The sequence below is a fragment of the Leptinotarsa decemlineata genome, unplaced genomic scaffold, assembly GCF_025532065.1.
Source record: "Leptinotarsa decemlineata unplaced genomic scaffold, Ldec_3_MD MMD2_P_RNA_scaffold_14, whole genome shotgun sequence".
Taxonomy (NCBI): domain Eukaryota; kingdom Metazoa; phylum Arthropoda; class Insecta; order Coleoptera; family Chrysomelidae; genus Leptinotarsa; species Leptinotarsa decemlineata.
The window spans coordinates 5363156-5378050 of NW_027412528.1; the positions used below are offsets into that span (position 1 = coordinate 5363156).

Here is a 14895-nt window from a genome sequence, read left to right on the forward strand (position 1 = left end):
CTGCCTCGTGAATTAAAAAAAACTGCAGTACCTAGTGTTAACCTAAATTATCTAACAATTGATAAAGAGAGGAAATTTTTACAAAATACAAGTCGCAATATTAGAGCCTTACATAAAAAAACACAATGAAACTATCAGTATGTTAGTTGAATCAAATTTGGATAATTTTAAGCCATCCACATCTCAAAGTTGCTCCTCTCCTCATTATATTGTATCTCCTCAACCTCAAGCTGATCAACAAAATATACAAGGAGAACAAGAACTTGGACCCTCTGTTGACATGGTGGGCATTGATTATAAAGCAAAATATGAGCTCCTGCTTAGAGATCATCACAATTTAAAACTTCACTGTAGAAACAAAACGAATAATTTAAAAAATCTTGCCAATTATTACAAAAATAAACACTACAAATGTTATGCAAAGCCAACTACCAAAACAAATATTGCTGAGAACATCTTGAATTCCATTCTTACTAAAAATCAGATGGATTTGCTTTCAAATAAAAAGAAGAGTGTTCACTGGACTCAAGATGAGATAGCTGCAGCATTTACTATAAGATATTATAGCATAAAATGTGTTTTGTATTTTAGAAATCCTTTACCAGCACTGTCAAGTTTAAGACGATAGGCAGCAAGGTTGGATATGAGTCAAGGTGTATTAAAACATATTTTAATGATGATGAAATTAGCTGGAGACGATTTCACTCGTTTTGAGAAAACAGTTGTTCTACAATTTAATGAAATAAAAGTTAAATCTGTTTAACATTATTACGTAACAAATGATGAAATTATGAGACCCCACAGTTATATGCAAGTTGTACAAGCTCGTGGGCTCTTTTCTAAGTGGAAGCAACCAGTCTATATTGCATTTGACCAAAATATTACAAGGGAAATATTGCTAAATATTATTTCTGAATTGCACAAAATTAATTATAATGTGGTGGCATGTGTAAGTGACTGGAGGTGGAAATATTGGATTATGGAAAGAATTGGCGGTTGATCATAATAAAACCTTCTTTCTTCATCCTGGCACTGATAAAAATGTTTATGTTTGCTGATGCTTCACATCTTTTGAAGCTCATTCGTAATTGGTTACTTAACACAGGTTTCATTTTGTATGGAAATATAAAAATTACCAAAGAGCCCCTTTAGGCACTTATTAGTTTAACAAATGCCGAAGTTAATCCCTGCTGGAAAAGCAATCAATCTCACCTTGAGTGTGAGAAAAGTCAAAGGCAGAATGTGAAAATGGCTGCTAAACTTTTATCACATACTGTAGGAAAAGCACTTTTACGGTACAAACCATCTCAAAACATTAAAGAAAATGAGGATTTGGCAAAATTTATTGAATATATTAATAATTGGTTTGACATTTTTAATAGTTATGTCAAAACTGGAACTGTTGCTTATGGCACACATTTACAAGAAGACCACCTAACAAAAATTGTTGATCAAATATTTTCAATGCGACCAATTGGTAAAACTGGATTGCAAATAATTGAAATTGCTTTTCAAGGATATGAAAGATTTGTTCAATATTGATTATACAGTGTGACCCATTTTTAATGGAAACACCCCCCTAAAATTTGAAGTTGTAAACCGATTTTAATTATTTTTTTTTAAATGTCAAGTACTAAAAGGTCTACCTTGGGACAAAATTTGAAATGTTTATTAAAGTTCAGGACATACTACGATATTTTTTCTTAGTCGAAAATCGGGATTTTTTATTAGCGATTTTTTTATTGAAAAAATCACTACGCCACTGGATTCAGAGTGCCTCTAAACAGTTGTGACCAACATTTCATGAAAAAATATTCATTATTAATAAAGTTATGACAACTCAAAAATTCGAAAACTCACACAGATAACATTTACAAAAAATTCCCTATATCAACAGATATAGCCATGAGAATATTTTTTTTATGATTTCAACAATAAAGTGCCGCCAGATAAAAAAAACAACTAGCGTGAATATTTTTAATGAAAATAACGAAATTACATTCAAGTTTTTACGCAAATTAACTAAAACTAAGACCTAATATTTCAATTTAAATCTTAGTTGCCATGGAAATGATATTACAGTTTGACACTTGTGAAAAATTCAAGTGTACTATTGTCAACACCTTACAGTTCTTCGAATTATTTTGTCTCATGGCTGCAAGATTGAGCGTAAGAGAGAAAGTTGAAATTGTACGCCTTTCGGGAGATGGCGTTAGAAGTGCTAGAGAGGTTTGTAGAGTATTTAATGAGAGACATCCAGATCGTCCTCGTATTAGCTGCGGTACGATAAATAAAATATTCAATGAAACTGGTGCAGTATCAAAAATGATGTTAAAAAGTAATCTTGTACAAAGGCGAAACAGGAATGACAGGAATGATCAAATCATTTTGGATTATTTCGGAAATAATCCTAATGCCAGTATAAGGAATGACACTTTAGATTTAGATTTCCACGAGAAACTATTCGGAGATGTCTCAAGGCGAAGAATATTACACCTTTTATTTAAACCAAAATTTTTACACAAACTTCAAGAAGGCGACGAAGCAAGACGCCTGGAATATTGTTTATGGGCCCTAGGGGAATATTTAAACAATAGAAATTTCCTAAAAAATATTTTATATAGCGACGAAGCCACTTTCACTACAAATGGAGTAGTGTCGTCACAGAATTGTCGCTATTGGGCAGCGGATAATCCTAACTGGGTAATAAACTGTAAAAGCCAGTATTCCCAAAACATCAACGTCTGGTGTGGAATATTGAACGAACGAATTATTATTTTCCAAACCGATGGATAGGCCGTGGTAGTCCGTTTATAGAGTGGCCTCCCAGATCTCCAGACCTCACAGTTTTGGACTTTTTTCTCTGGGGACTTCTCACACAAAAGGTTTACAAAAACCGCTCAAGAGATAGAAATTAACTTTGTGCAAGGAATCGACAGGTAGGAATGTGCAGATATTAGCCCTCAGGAACTAAGGAACGTAATCAGAAACATTCGTAAGCGCTACGACACATGTATCGAAATACGTGGTGGATTAGTGGAGGCTACTAGAATATGAGTTAGAATTAATTGTTGCACTGAATCGAAACATTTCAATAATTAGTTATTAGTTACGTTTATTAAAATTTTTTGCTTCATTGTTAGTTGAATTGTGTGAATGTAATTCCGTTATTTTCATGAAAAATATTTACGCTAAGGTAAGTTGGGGTAAGTGCGACTTTGGGGCTAGAGCGTCCTTGGCTTGCAAAAACTTCAAATACAATAATTTTCGGATTTTTACGGAATTAATACGGTGGTACAACTCTTGGCAACAGTGCGCGCAAGAATATATGGCGCATGATTGCCTCTGTTGCGTACGTTAGTCGTGTTCAGACAAGCAGTGTCATTTCGCTAGTAAGACGAGTACGTAAGTATATTTTCATTTAATCAATTCGTTGTGTATTTTTGCGTTCTTTCGAAGTTTGCATGTTTAATGTTCCTCTTTTATATAATCAAACCATCACCGAATTTTGATATTTTGAGATTTATCTTAATTTTTTTGTTAGCGTGGGGGTCGCTCTTGCCCCACAAAATTAGCATCTAGGGGCAAGTGCGTTCCCTAAGACTGGGGCAAGTGCGTTCGGAAGGCGCACTTGCCCCCTTATATCGTAAGCAATTTGGTGATACAATATAAATACTTACAAATGTTATTTATTGTAGGAACATTTCGAAACATGGTTCGAAATTATAAGAGAAAGAGTGATCGCGCGAAAAAATACAAACAAGAGACTCTACAACGAGCCGTAAATGATATAAAAGCAGGAGTATTAACAGTCAAGAGAGCCAGTGAACTTCATGATATCCCAGTGACTACACTGAAGGACCATGTCAAAGGAAGAAGGGGGGACAAAAGTTCAAGTTTTGGTAGAAAACCCCACATTCCAATAGAACTGGAAAGGCAATTAGCTGATGGCCTCTGCTGTATGGAGAAGTGGGGTTTTGGCCTGTCTCGTACAGAAGTACTGGACCTAGTTGAGAGATTTGTGTTGGAAAATAAAATAAACACCCAATTCAAAAATGGTAGGCCAGGTTCAGACTGGTTTATCAATTTCAGAAAGAGACATAGGCTTTCCATAAAGAAGCCTCAAAGTGTAGAAGTGGCTCGGAAGAAATCCGTATACCCTTTCATTATACAAGAATACTTCAAGCTACTGAAAAAAAAACTTGGATGACTTGGGATTGAATGATAAACCGAGCCAGATTTGGAATTTAGACGAATCCAGTTTTTCTTCAGATCCCTCGAAGACTAAAGTAGTTAGGAAAATCGGTGCTCCATCCACAAGAACAACAAGCGGGCCGGGCCGTGAAAACACTACTGTGTTGATGGCTTGTAGTGCTTCTGGGAATAAACTACCCCCATTGATCGTATTCAAAGAAAAGAGCATATGGAATGAATGGGTAGGATCAGAGGGATCAGAATATCCAGGAACAGCGTACGCAGCTACAAAGAAGGGTTGGATGGAAACTGAGGTTTTTGAAAATTACTTTAAGCGAACCCTAATTCCAAATATTGGTACAGATGGACCAATCCTTCTTATTTATGATGGACATTCAACCCACATAACTGTTGGGGTGATTCAATCAGCAATTGAACAGCAGATCACTATATTAAAGTTACCTCCACACTCTTCTCACTTACTCCAACCACTTGACCTAGCTGTGTTTCGTTCCTTAAAATCTTATTGGGATGCTAAATTAGTGAAGTGGCAAAGGGAACACCATGGAATGAAAATTCCTAAGAAACAGTTTTCTTCATTGATAGGTCGAGTTTGGTGCAGATATCATCAAAAGCGGGTTCAAAAAAGGGGGGATTTCGCCATTCGATGATAAAGTCATACCAGAAGAACTCGATTCGGAAGCTCTCAGAAGGTGGAAAACATCACAAAATATTGTTACTGTACGTCAAAATGTCTCCGGTCAAAACAATGTCGATCCTCCTATTCAGATGCATACAGATCCGCCAAACAAACATATGGAAATTGATCGTTCAAACTGTCCATCAACAAATAGTGATAGAGACATCCAAGCAAGAACTTCTAGAGACATATCAGCAGGTTCTTCTTCGGAAGTTGAAAAAACAGCAGAACCTTCTAGAAGTAAGCCAAACGATGCAAATGATATTTCATTTGAGGCACTCCTTCTCAGAACTGTAAAAAATTCCACAAATTCAGCCCAGCAAATCAAGAAGCCCAAAAGAAAAGTTTGTAATGGCGCAGAGGTGGTGACAAGCAATGATGTGATACAGCGATTGAAAAAAAAAGATGAATCATTAAACAAATCGAAAACTAAAATGAGAAATCCTAATGTTCATGGGGTCGGTAAAGATCTTGGTCTAATTACGTTGGACCTCAAGCAATTGTGGTTCGTTGAAGCCCCTCCGTGTTGTGAGAACAGTTTACTGACAGCTTGGTTGAATTACTCTTGAATATGAAATAACACCCACAAATAAAGAACAGTTCGATTCTTACTATGTGTTGTTTTATTTAATAGACAGCAGGTAACAACGTGTCGTAACTGAAGTGAAAACTGAACTGAGTACAATACATAAGTCATAGTATTTATATATGAGAATACTATGCGTAATAAAGAACATTCTAGAACAAAATATTAGTAAGCAGTAATGAATAACATAATGACTTATATCTGAGCACATTCATGCAGATAAAGTTTGGTTTAAAGCATAGTCATCAACAATAAACAAAGATAACGTTCGGAATAAAAGATAACGTTCGAAATAAAAGATAACATTCGAAATAAAAGGTGTGTCAGCATTTTCCGGGTTTTATCTCTGTGGATAGTCCAGGGAAAGTTGGCATCATAGTCCAGGGAATGTTGGCATCAAGTCCAGGGAAAGTGGTCAAAAAATGTAATTCCTCCCCTCTTAAGTGGAAGACTAGGGTTGGTCTGGTTGGCTGGTCTGACCATCCATCTCTAAGTCATCTATGGAAGTTTTCTTGTATAGTTGTCTTCTTCGAAGATGCTGGATCAAGTTGTAGGGATAACATGTTTTATAGTAACATGTCACTAAGATGTAAATGGCAAGGCTGACCATTAAACAAATGATAACAATCATCCATACAGGTAATGATTGTCCAGGCATTGGCACTTGGGATAAATTAACTTCATGATGAGTATTCATCTTGGAAGTCAGATGTTGGAGTTCTTCTAAGTCCATTTTATTAAGTTTCACTTTGATAGTCCTTGTAGAGAGAGTGGAGATATCCAGTGATGGAAGTTTTATCACTGTCATTGGGGATAATTCGTCGTTTCCATGAATGAATTTTTCTTGATCCACAAGAAAATAGCATGATTTTGGAATTGTAATGAGGTAGCTTCCAGGTTGTACCTCATGGTGTGTTTCAATGGAACAGCTTTCAGTTAGAATGATATTGGAAGGTGTCGTGAAAATGATGTTGTCTGGAGTCACTTGATTGGCTATGGCTTGATCTAGGTGTACCATAGCAGTTGAACAATTGGTGGCATCATTGTTCAGAATAATTTTTACGATGCAATCCTCTTCTGTTTGAAGTTTGTTCTGGCAATAGCAAGTATCTTCAATTTCAGCACATGGCTCGTCTTGATATTGGTATAGCTCATTTCTCTCATTCAAAATAAGGTAAGGTTTTTGAGGTGGAATGATTTTATTTTGAAGTGGAATAGGATAGATAAAATAGGTTTTATATGGAATGGGACTCAATATTGGAAAATGTATTAGGAAAACAATTTTCTGTTCTGTAAACATTAGTTGAATTCCTAAGAAGGTATAATAACTATGTTGATTTTTGAAATTTGCTATTTGATTTGAAGAATATAACGTATTCATTTTATTTTTAATTGTATTTAAATTTTCCATCGAGAGAAATGTTGGATGAACTCTATGAAAGTTAGCAAATGTTATTGCATTAATAATTTGATTTAATTGACTTTGGAAATTAATTAAAGAATCAATAATTAAATGAAGAACATTTATTTCATTGATTTCTTTCTCAAATTTATTTATTAAATTCATTGTTATAAGTATATTTGACCTGATTTGAAATAATGTTCGATTAGTTTGTACCATGAATTCTTTTGCTATAGATATTTGACTGTTGATTGCCTCTTGTAATAAATGATCGTTTTTATTTAAATGGTTGAGGATTGTATTAATTCTTTCACCATCATCATTATCGAGAGTACCAAATAACCATTTAGATATTTTTCCTCCGAGATTTATTAATCCGCGTTTGGAGATAACATGTGGGTTGATTGTTTGTAGTTGGTGATCAACTTGTGTAGATATTGTATTTGCTTGTCTAAGTAACAAATCTGACTGATAGCTTACATTTTGTTTTTCGTTGATAAAATTTAATTGGAAGTCTAAATTTTGTTTCATCTCTAAAAGTTCTGTAATATTCATATAACTGACAAAAGTATGTTTACTTACAATAATCTTTGTTTCTTCTAAGTTTATGGGTAGAATAGGGTTATTGAGTTTTTGTATTGATGTTTCGCTAGGGTAAGGCAAGATAATAAATGAGAGAATGATGACCAATAGAATCATCTGAAATAATACAAAAAAAATAGATTAATATTTTTTACGTTTTTTCAAATTATGTTTTGAATATTTGGAGTTATCAGTTTTTATTTTATTATCTGTTTGAGCAATGGGATTTATTTTTATAAATTTTGAAGCTAGTTTGTCTCGTGTTTGTTCTTTATGATATATTTGATCATCTTGGGATATATCCATTGGTTTTGTTCGTTTAGAGTTTATCTTTTGCAATTTAATATTTTTTTTCTCATTTAGTTTTTTATTAATATCTTTATACGTTTTCTGAAGATTCTCTTTATGATCATGAACATATTTTGATATAACATCTTTTTCTGCTAGGTCAAATGGATCTTTTGTATTAAAATGTCCGGTAACAATTTCAAAGGGGGTAAATTCGGTTGTTGAATGGATTGAATTATTATAATGTAACAATGAATATTTAACAAGGTTACTTAAAGATTCTGCTGGATTTTGTCTAGTCTGAGTTCTTACTTGTTCTAATAATGTTGAATGAAATCTTTCTATATAACTATTAGAATTGGGGTTTTTAGGTGTTGTGAAATGTACATTTATCTTATGAATTTTACAAAAATCAAGAAAATTTTGATTATTAAATTCTGAACCTCCGTCACAAACAATAGTATGCGGTACGCCATAGTGTGATATGAATGTTAAAAGAGCATCTAATATGTTTATTCCATTTATTCCCATTATTGGATAGGCTTGCGCAAATTTTGAAAATGTGTCAATTAAAGTGAAAAATTTTTCTTTCGATATTGACAAAACATCAATATGAATTCTTTCAAATGGTTTTGTACCTATTGGAACGGGTAAAAATTCAAAATTATTTGGTTGTCTTTCATATTTTGATTTCTGACAAATGTTACAATTGTTTATATAATTTGTTATGTCTTTATCCATATTTTGCCAATAGTAATTTCTTTTCATTGAGTTTATAGTTGTTTCTATTCCTCTATGTCCGGTTTTATAAACATGATGATAATTCATTTTATCTAATTTTTCTTTTTCTGATGTTACATCATTAACTTTACTGGAACAAATTATCAATTTGGAATTTATTCTAATTAGTTTTTCTTGAATTAATTTCAGAAAATACTTTTCATGTTCTTTGTCTGGGAAGTATAAATAATAAGTAATGTTGTTCACTAAATCGTTTACGAATTTTTCTAAATCTTCTTCCATGTATCTTTTTCTGAGATTTATGAAATATCTTTGATTATCAAAAATTTTTTCTCTTATGCAAAGTGGTACAGGTGATGAGTCCGATATTTTTATAATCATTTGATGTTTATAATAATTCAGGGGTTTATCTGCATATGGAAAAGTAAGTAAAGGCATTTCTTCTGCAGAATGAATTGTAGATGTATAATTTTCAGATTCATCAATGAATTCTTCTATAATTTTATCTATATCACCTGGTTCGTTAATAATTGATGCATTCTCTAATGGATTTCTTGATAGTGCATCTGCAACTATGTTTTCTTTTCCTTTTATATAATCAATTTCATAATCGTATTCAGATAGTTGTAATTTCCAACGAACTAATTTAGAATTTGGTTCTTTTAAACTATCTAACCATTTTAAGGGTTTATGATCAGTTTTAATTTTAAAATGACGGCCAAAAATGTATGGTCGGAAATATTTCACTGCCCATATTATAGCGTACATTTCTTTTTCAATGACTGAATAATTTATTTCATTTGGATTTAGAGTACGGCTAGCATAGCAAATTGGTTTTCCTTCTTGACATAAAACTGCTCCAATAGCATATTTGCTTGCGTCTGTGGTCAGTATAAATGTTTTAGAAAAATCTGGATGACCTAAAATAGGATCATTACATAAAAGTTTTTTACAGGTTTCGAAAGCTTCAATAAATTCAGCTGTGTGTTCTACTTTTTTACCTTTTTTTAAACAAAGTGTAAGAGGTTTTGTAATTTTAGCTAAATTGTCAATGAATTTTCTATAAAAACCAATCATTCCTAGAAAACTTTTAATTTCTTTATGTGTTTTAGGAATTGGGAATTTTGTTATTGCTTCAATTTTTCTGGGATTTGGCTTGATTCCGTCAGTTGTTATAATGTGACCTAAAAATTCAGCTTCTTTTTTCAAAAATTCGCTTTTATCTAATTGTATTTTCAAATTATATTTATCAAATTGTTTGAAAACTTCTTTAAGGTTTTTGATATGTTCGTCCAAAGTTGAAGAAAAAATTATAACGTCGTCCATGTATACTAAGCATATTCTATTCAGCTGGGATTTTAAAGTTTCATTTATCATTTTTTGAAATGTTGAAGGAGCATTTTTTAATCCAAAGGGCATTCTAAGGAATTCAAAATGTCCTGTTTCTGTTGAAAATGCCGTTTTTTCAATACTATCGGGGTGCATTCTGATTTGATGAAATCCACTAGCTAAATCTAGTGTTGTGAAATATTGGGCTCTACCTAGTTTTTCTAACAAATCGTCTATATTTGGGATAGGAAATCTGTCTTGAATAGTTTTTGAATTGAGTTTCCTATAATCGACTACTATATGCCATTTTGGTTTTCCTGAAGCATCTGGTTTTTTGGAAACAATCCAAATAGGACTTGACCAAGGGCTAGAACTATTTCTAATAATTCCGTCCTCTAACATTTTTTGAATTTGGTCTTGAACTTCTTTTTTGTGAATTTCTGGAAATCTATAAGATTTGGTATAAACGGGTTCATCATCAGTGGTTCTGATTACATGAGTGGTTTGAGTTGTTGAAGATAGGGGTTGATTTGGGTATTGAAATATAGTATGAAATTGTTTGCATAATTTAAGTACTTTGAATTTTTCTTCTTCATTGAGATGATCTAGTCTTAATAAATTTTCAATTTGTTCAGAATCGGGATATGGACTCGAATTAATTATTTCGGTTTTAAAAAGTTCACAATCTATTAAAGGGTAAATTTCTAATGGTGATGTCATTTTTACATAAGTATCTTTAATGCTAACATTATGAATTTCCACAATTGCATAACCGTTTTCTACTGTTGTAATACTTTCTGGTATAAAGCAATGTTCATTTATCTCTTTATATGGAATGTAGTATGTTCCATCAACTGTTGCATTAGTTGGTAGCTTTGTTCTTAAAATTTCATTTTCATTTAAACTAATACTATATAAACTATATTCTGAAGGAGAACATTGTTTAACAGGTAGGTTAACATTTCCTCTAATTAAATAACCTTCTTGTAAGTTCCAATTAAAACCCATGTTTTTAATATCTTTAAAACTTATTAATCCGTCGAAAAATGGATGAAAATCAAATAAAGTGAAAACAATTTTTTCATTGATTTGAAATTCTGAAAATGCGGGAATATGAGCTTCATATTTAGCTAACTGTTGTCCACAAGATGTTTTAATCATATTCGGTTTAATAAATATGTATTCTGAATAATATTCTTTAGCTATAATTGGATTTATTAAAGAAATATGGCTGCCTGAATCGATAAGAAAATTTAATGGTTTATGATGTCCTTCTATTGTTATGAAAGGTAGCTTTCTATTGTCACTGCAATTAATTTCTAAGTGGTTTCCTTTCCATAGGCTGTTAAAATAAAATTTTCATCTTCAGTTTCTATTATTGGATCTAATATTTCATCAATTTGATCATTTTCTGATTCCGAGAATGATTGTTCATTAGAATAACTGAGTTCAAAATTATTTTCTTCATTTTCTTCATCATCATTTAAATTTGGATCAATCGCGTGAATTTCTTCAGATCGAAAAGTTGGTTTAGATTGACTTTTGAAAAAATCATTTCTTGATGGTATATTTTTAGTTACTGTTGACATTGGTGTAGGTCTATGAGATGAAATTTGATTTTTAGGTTTCCATACATTAGTATTATTAGGTTTAGTATTACCAAAAACTTGCTTGTTTGTAAAGAACTTCTGTGGAACCTGTCTTGGATTCACTTGAATGGGTTGACTTGGAAAAGTCTTGTTTTGAGGTGTATGAAATTGGTATTGAGGGTTTTGCTGTAATTGGTTTTGAATTTGAAATTGTTGATTAGGAGTTTGATAATATTGGTGACTTTGGGGTTGTGAATAATTTTGTTTTGGTGCCATTGGTGTTTTAAAATTTGGAGATGGGATTTGTTGAGTATTATTTCTTTTTCCATCATTGACTAATGAAAGAAAATTTTCTTCTTCAATGACGTGTGTCAATGCTTCTTCTAAACAAGTTGGGTTTTTCAATCTAACACCCATTTGAATTAATGGTGGCAAATGTTTTAAAAATGTGACCAAAATTAATTGTTCAATGTTACTAATTTGGGCAATTTTTCCTGATTGTGTTAAATTTGGATCATTGTTTATAGAAGAAAAAATTAAACTTCTAGTATATTGACATCTAACACCAAAATTGTAAGGATTTTCTTTCGAGTAGGGTTTTAAACTGTGCAATTCTTGTAGTAAACATGTAAAAGATCTCTGATCGGCAAATGAAAGTTTTAATAAATCTTTAATTTGATTCCATGTATTTAATTCTGTTCTACTGGAGACTAAGGTAAGTGCTTTTCCTCTCAATTTTCCGATAATTGCTCTCAAAATAAGTTTTTTTATAGCTTCAGATTCATTATTATATTGTATAAATGTTTCATTGCAAACTGAAATGAAATTATTCAACTCACATGCATTTCCATCAAAAGTTGGAATTATATCTAAAAATAGTCTTAGTTGTTGATAATTTGTGTCAACCATTGTTACGTTTGGTGTATTTGGAGTTATTTCAGAAATATTTAAAGTTGATAAATCTTGAGTTATTGAGTCTAAATCTGGATAAAAGGTATTAATATTTTCTTCTTCAGAAGTAGAATAAGATTCGTTAAAAATTTGTTTTATTTGCTGTCTTAATTCTTTGTTTTTGTTTGCGAGATTTTGCAAATTACGAAACATAAAATAATAGTTACTATAATTCGCTAGGAACCAACTAAGTTAAAACAAAATAAGGAGTAAATATATAGGATATGAAATGTAGGGAATGAGAATGAGAGACTCACTTTGTGTGTGTGGTATGTATATCTCTTGGGTTGTCTGCTTTCTGCTTTGTTTTTCTGTTTGTTGAACCAGTCCAGGGACAATCGGTCGTCCAGAAAGGTTGTTAGCTTCTTCTTGAATATCCAGTCCAAGAATCTGCCCTGTGTGTCGAGAGAGAATATCCAGTCCTCTTCGGTACACTGTGGTTGTTGGTGGTGCTCCTGTTGAAGATTTGGTAATCACCAGGCAATTGGTTTTGCTTGTTGCCTGTACAGGTATCCTACCGACTGCGCCAATTACGTTGGACCTCAAGCAATTGTGGTTCGTTGAAGCCCCTCCGTGTTGTGAGAACAGTTTACTGACAGCTTGGTTGAATTACTCTTGAATATGAAATAACACCCACAAATAAAGAACAGTTCGATTCTTACTATGTGTTGTTTTATTTAATAGACAGCAGGTAACAACGTGTCGTAACTGAAGTGAAAACTGAACTGAGTACAATACATAAGTCATAGTATTTATATATGAGAATACTAAGCGTAATAAAGAACATTCTAGAACAAAATATTAGTAAGCAGTAATGAATAACATAATGACTTATATCTGAGCACATTCATGCAGATAAAGTTTGGTTTAAAGCATAGTCATCAACAATAAACAAAGATAACGTTCGGAATAAAAGATAACGTTCGAAATAAAAGATAACATTCGAAATAAAAGGTGTGTCAGCATTTTCCGGGTTTTATCTCTGTGGATAGTCCAGGGAAAGTTGGCATCATAGTCCAGGGAATGTTGGCATCAAGTCCAGGGAAAGTGGTCAAAAAATGTAATTGTCTCATAGAAAATGACGATTCATCCCGAAAACGAGTGAATAGAAAGAGAAAAACAACTGATGAATGGTCATCATCATCAGAAGAAGTCAATACAATATTGACTGAAAGCGAAGAAGAATTCAGCAATGATATCTCCGAAGATATTCAAAGTGAGGATGACTGGCAACACTTGGTAAAAAAAGTTGGTGACATGAATATTGATGATTGGGTGTTGGTGAAATTTCCAGGAAAAAAAAGCATCAAGCTTTACGTGGGCCAAATCGCCAATATCACTAATGATGTTATTATTGTGAAATTTACAAGGAAAAATACTTTTCTCAAGGAAAATTCCATTTTCACATTCCCTTCAGTTGAAGATTCATCGGTAGTTTTGGAAAGTGATATAGTTTCACTTCTACCCCCACCAAAGATTGGTCGCAGAGGTGAAATACGCTTCGAGATTTCTTTCCATATGTTCAATATTCAATAAACCAATCAATTGTTCATTCTAGAACCTATTCGTTAATGTTTCTATGAAATAAAGTTTTTCTGATAATATGACCATGTTACGTTATCCGTAAAATTTTAGAAAACTCCCAAAAGGTAGGCAACCAGGAATACATTTCAATTATCTTTCATATCGCATACGAGAGCTGCTGCCATCATCGATGAAACGAGGAAACCTTTTGTTTGTAGCGATAGGAACTATCGGGTACAAAAAAGGGATTGGGGAATTTCTTTTTTTTATTCAGAAAATGGCTCGAATGTCTTGAACGCTAAATTTTGTTGATTGAATATTTTACGCTTTAGGCGGTTTTAATTGATCGGTGTTCTTTTCGACAGTGATATTTGGTCGGATAATTCGTTGGATTATATTATCAACTGTCGATTTGTCTCTACGGAGGATTTTAGATATCAGCCTTTTTTTTGTGGTAAAAGAAGTCAACGTCTCGCGATTATTAGGGAATCGGTAATCGGAGGTGAGTTCTTATAATTTCACACAGTTGAATAAGTTTTCTATGTTCCATACCTCATTTTCCTATAATAAGATCACTACAATCATAAATATGATTTTCTAGGCGTTTAACCCCATATATCGAAATCATCTCGAGGAAAATAAAAATTACTTTGAAGAGAATATATGTCATTCGATGGTCGCAATACTGTAATATTCATGGTCGCCTTCTAAGGATATAATTAAAGGAATGAACACCCGTTCCAGGAAGTGCAGTACTCCGTACAATCCAGTAATCTGGCTAAGTACCGCATAGCGGAATTTGTTTTTTTGGTCATTTATTTTGCATTCCGTAACTTCCACGGGCCAATATCTACGTTTAGTAATCATCAACTGGGAACTACACTCAGCGGATATTGTTTAAATGTTTTCTGTATATTAGTTATGTAAGTTTTGCGTAATGTCTTTAGGGGACTGGACGAAGACCTACCATACAGATCTCATCCACTCCTCTTCTTCCCTCTCATGAGAG

At 32.7% G+C, this 14895-nt stretch overlaps 1 long non-coding RNA gene across 1 annotated transcript; it reads right to left on the reverse strand.

The window, feature by feature from the left end:
- Positions 1–5499: 5499 nt before the first annotated feature.
- Positions 5500–13422, reverse strand: LOC141483006 (uncharacterized). Its single transcript, XR_012465854.1, has 2 exons — positions 12620–13422; positions 5500–7581 (listed from the first exon to the last, which is right to left on the reverse strand). It is a non-coding gene; the product is annotated as an uncharacterized lncRNA (long non-coding RNA).
- Positions 13423–14895: the final 1473 nt, after the last annotated feature.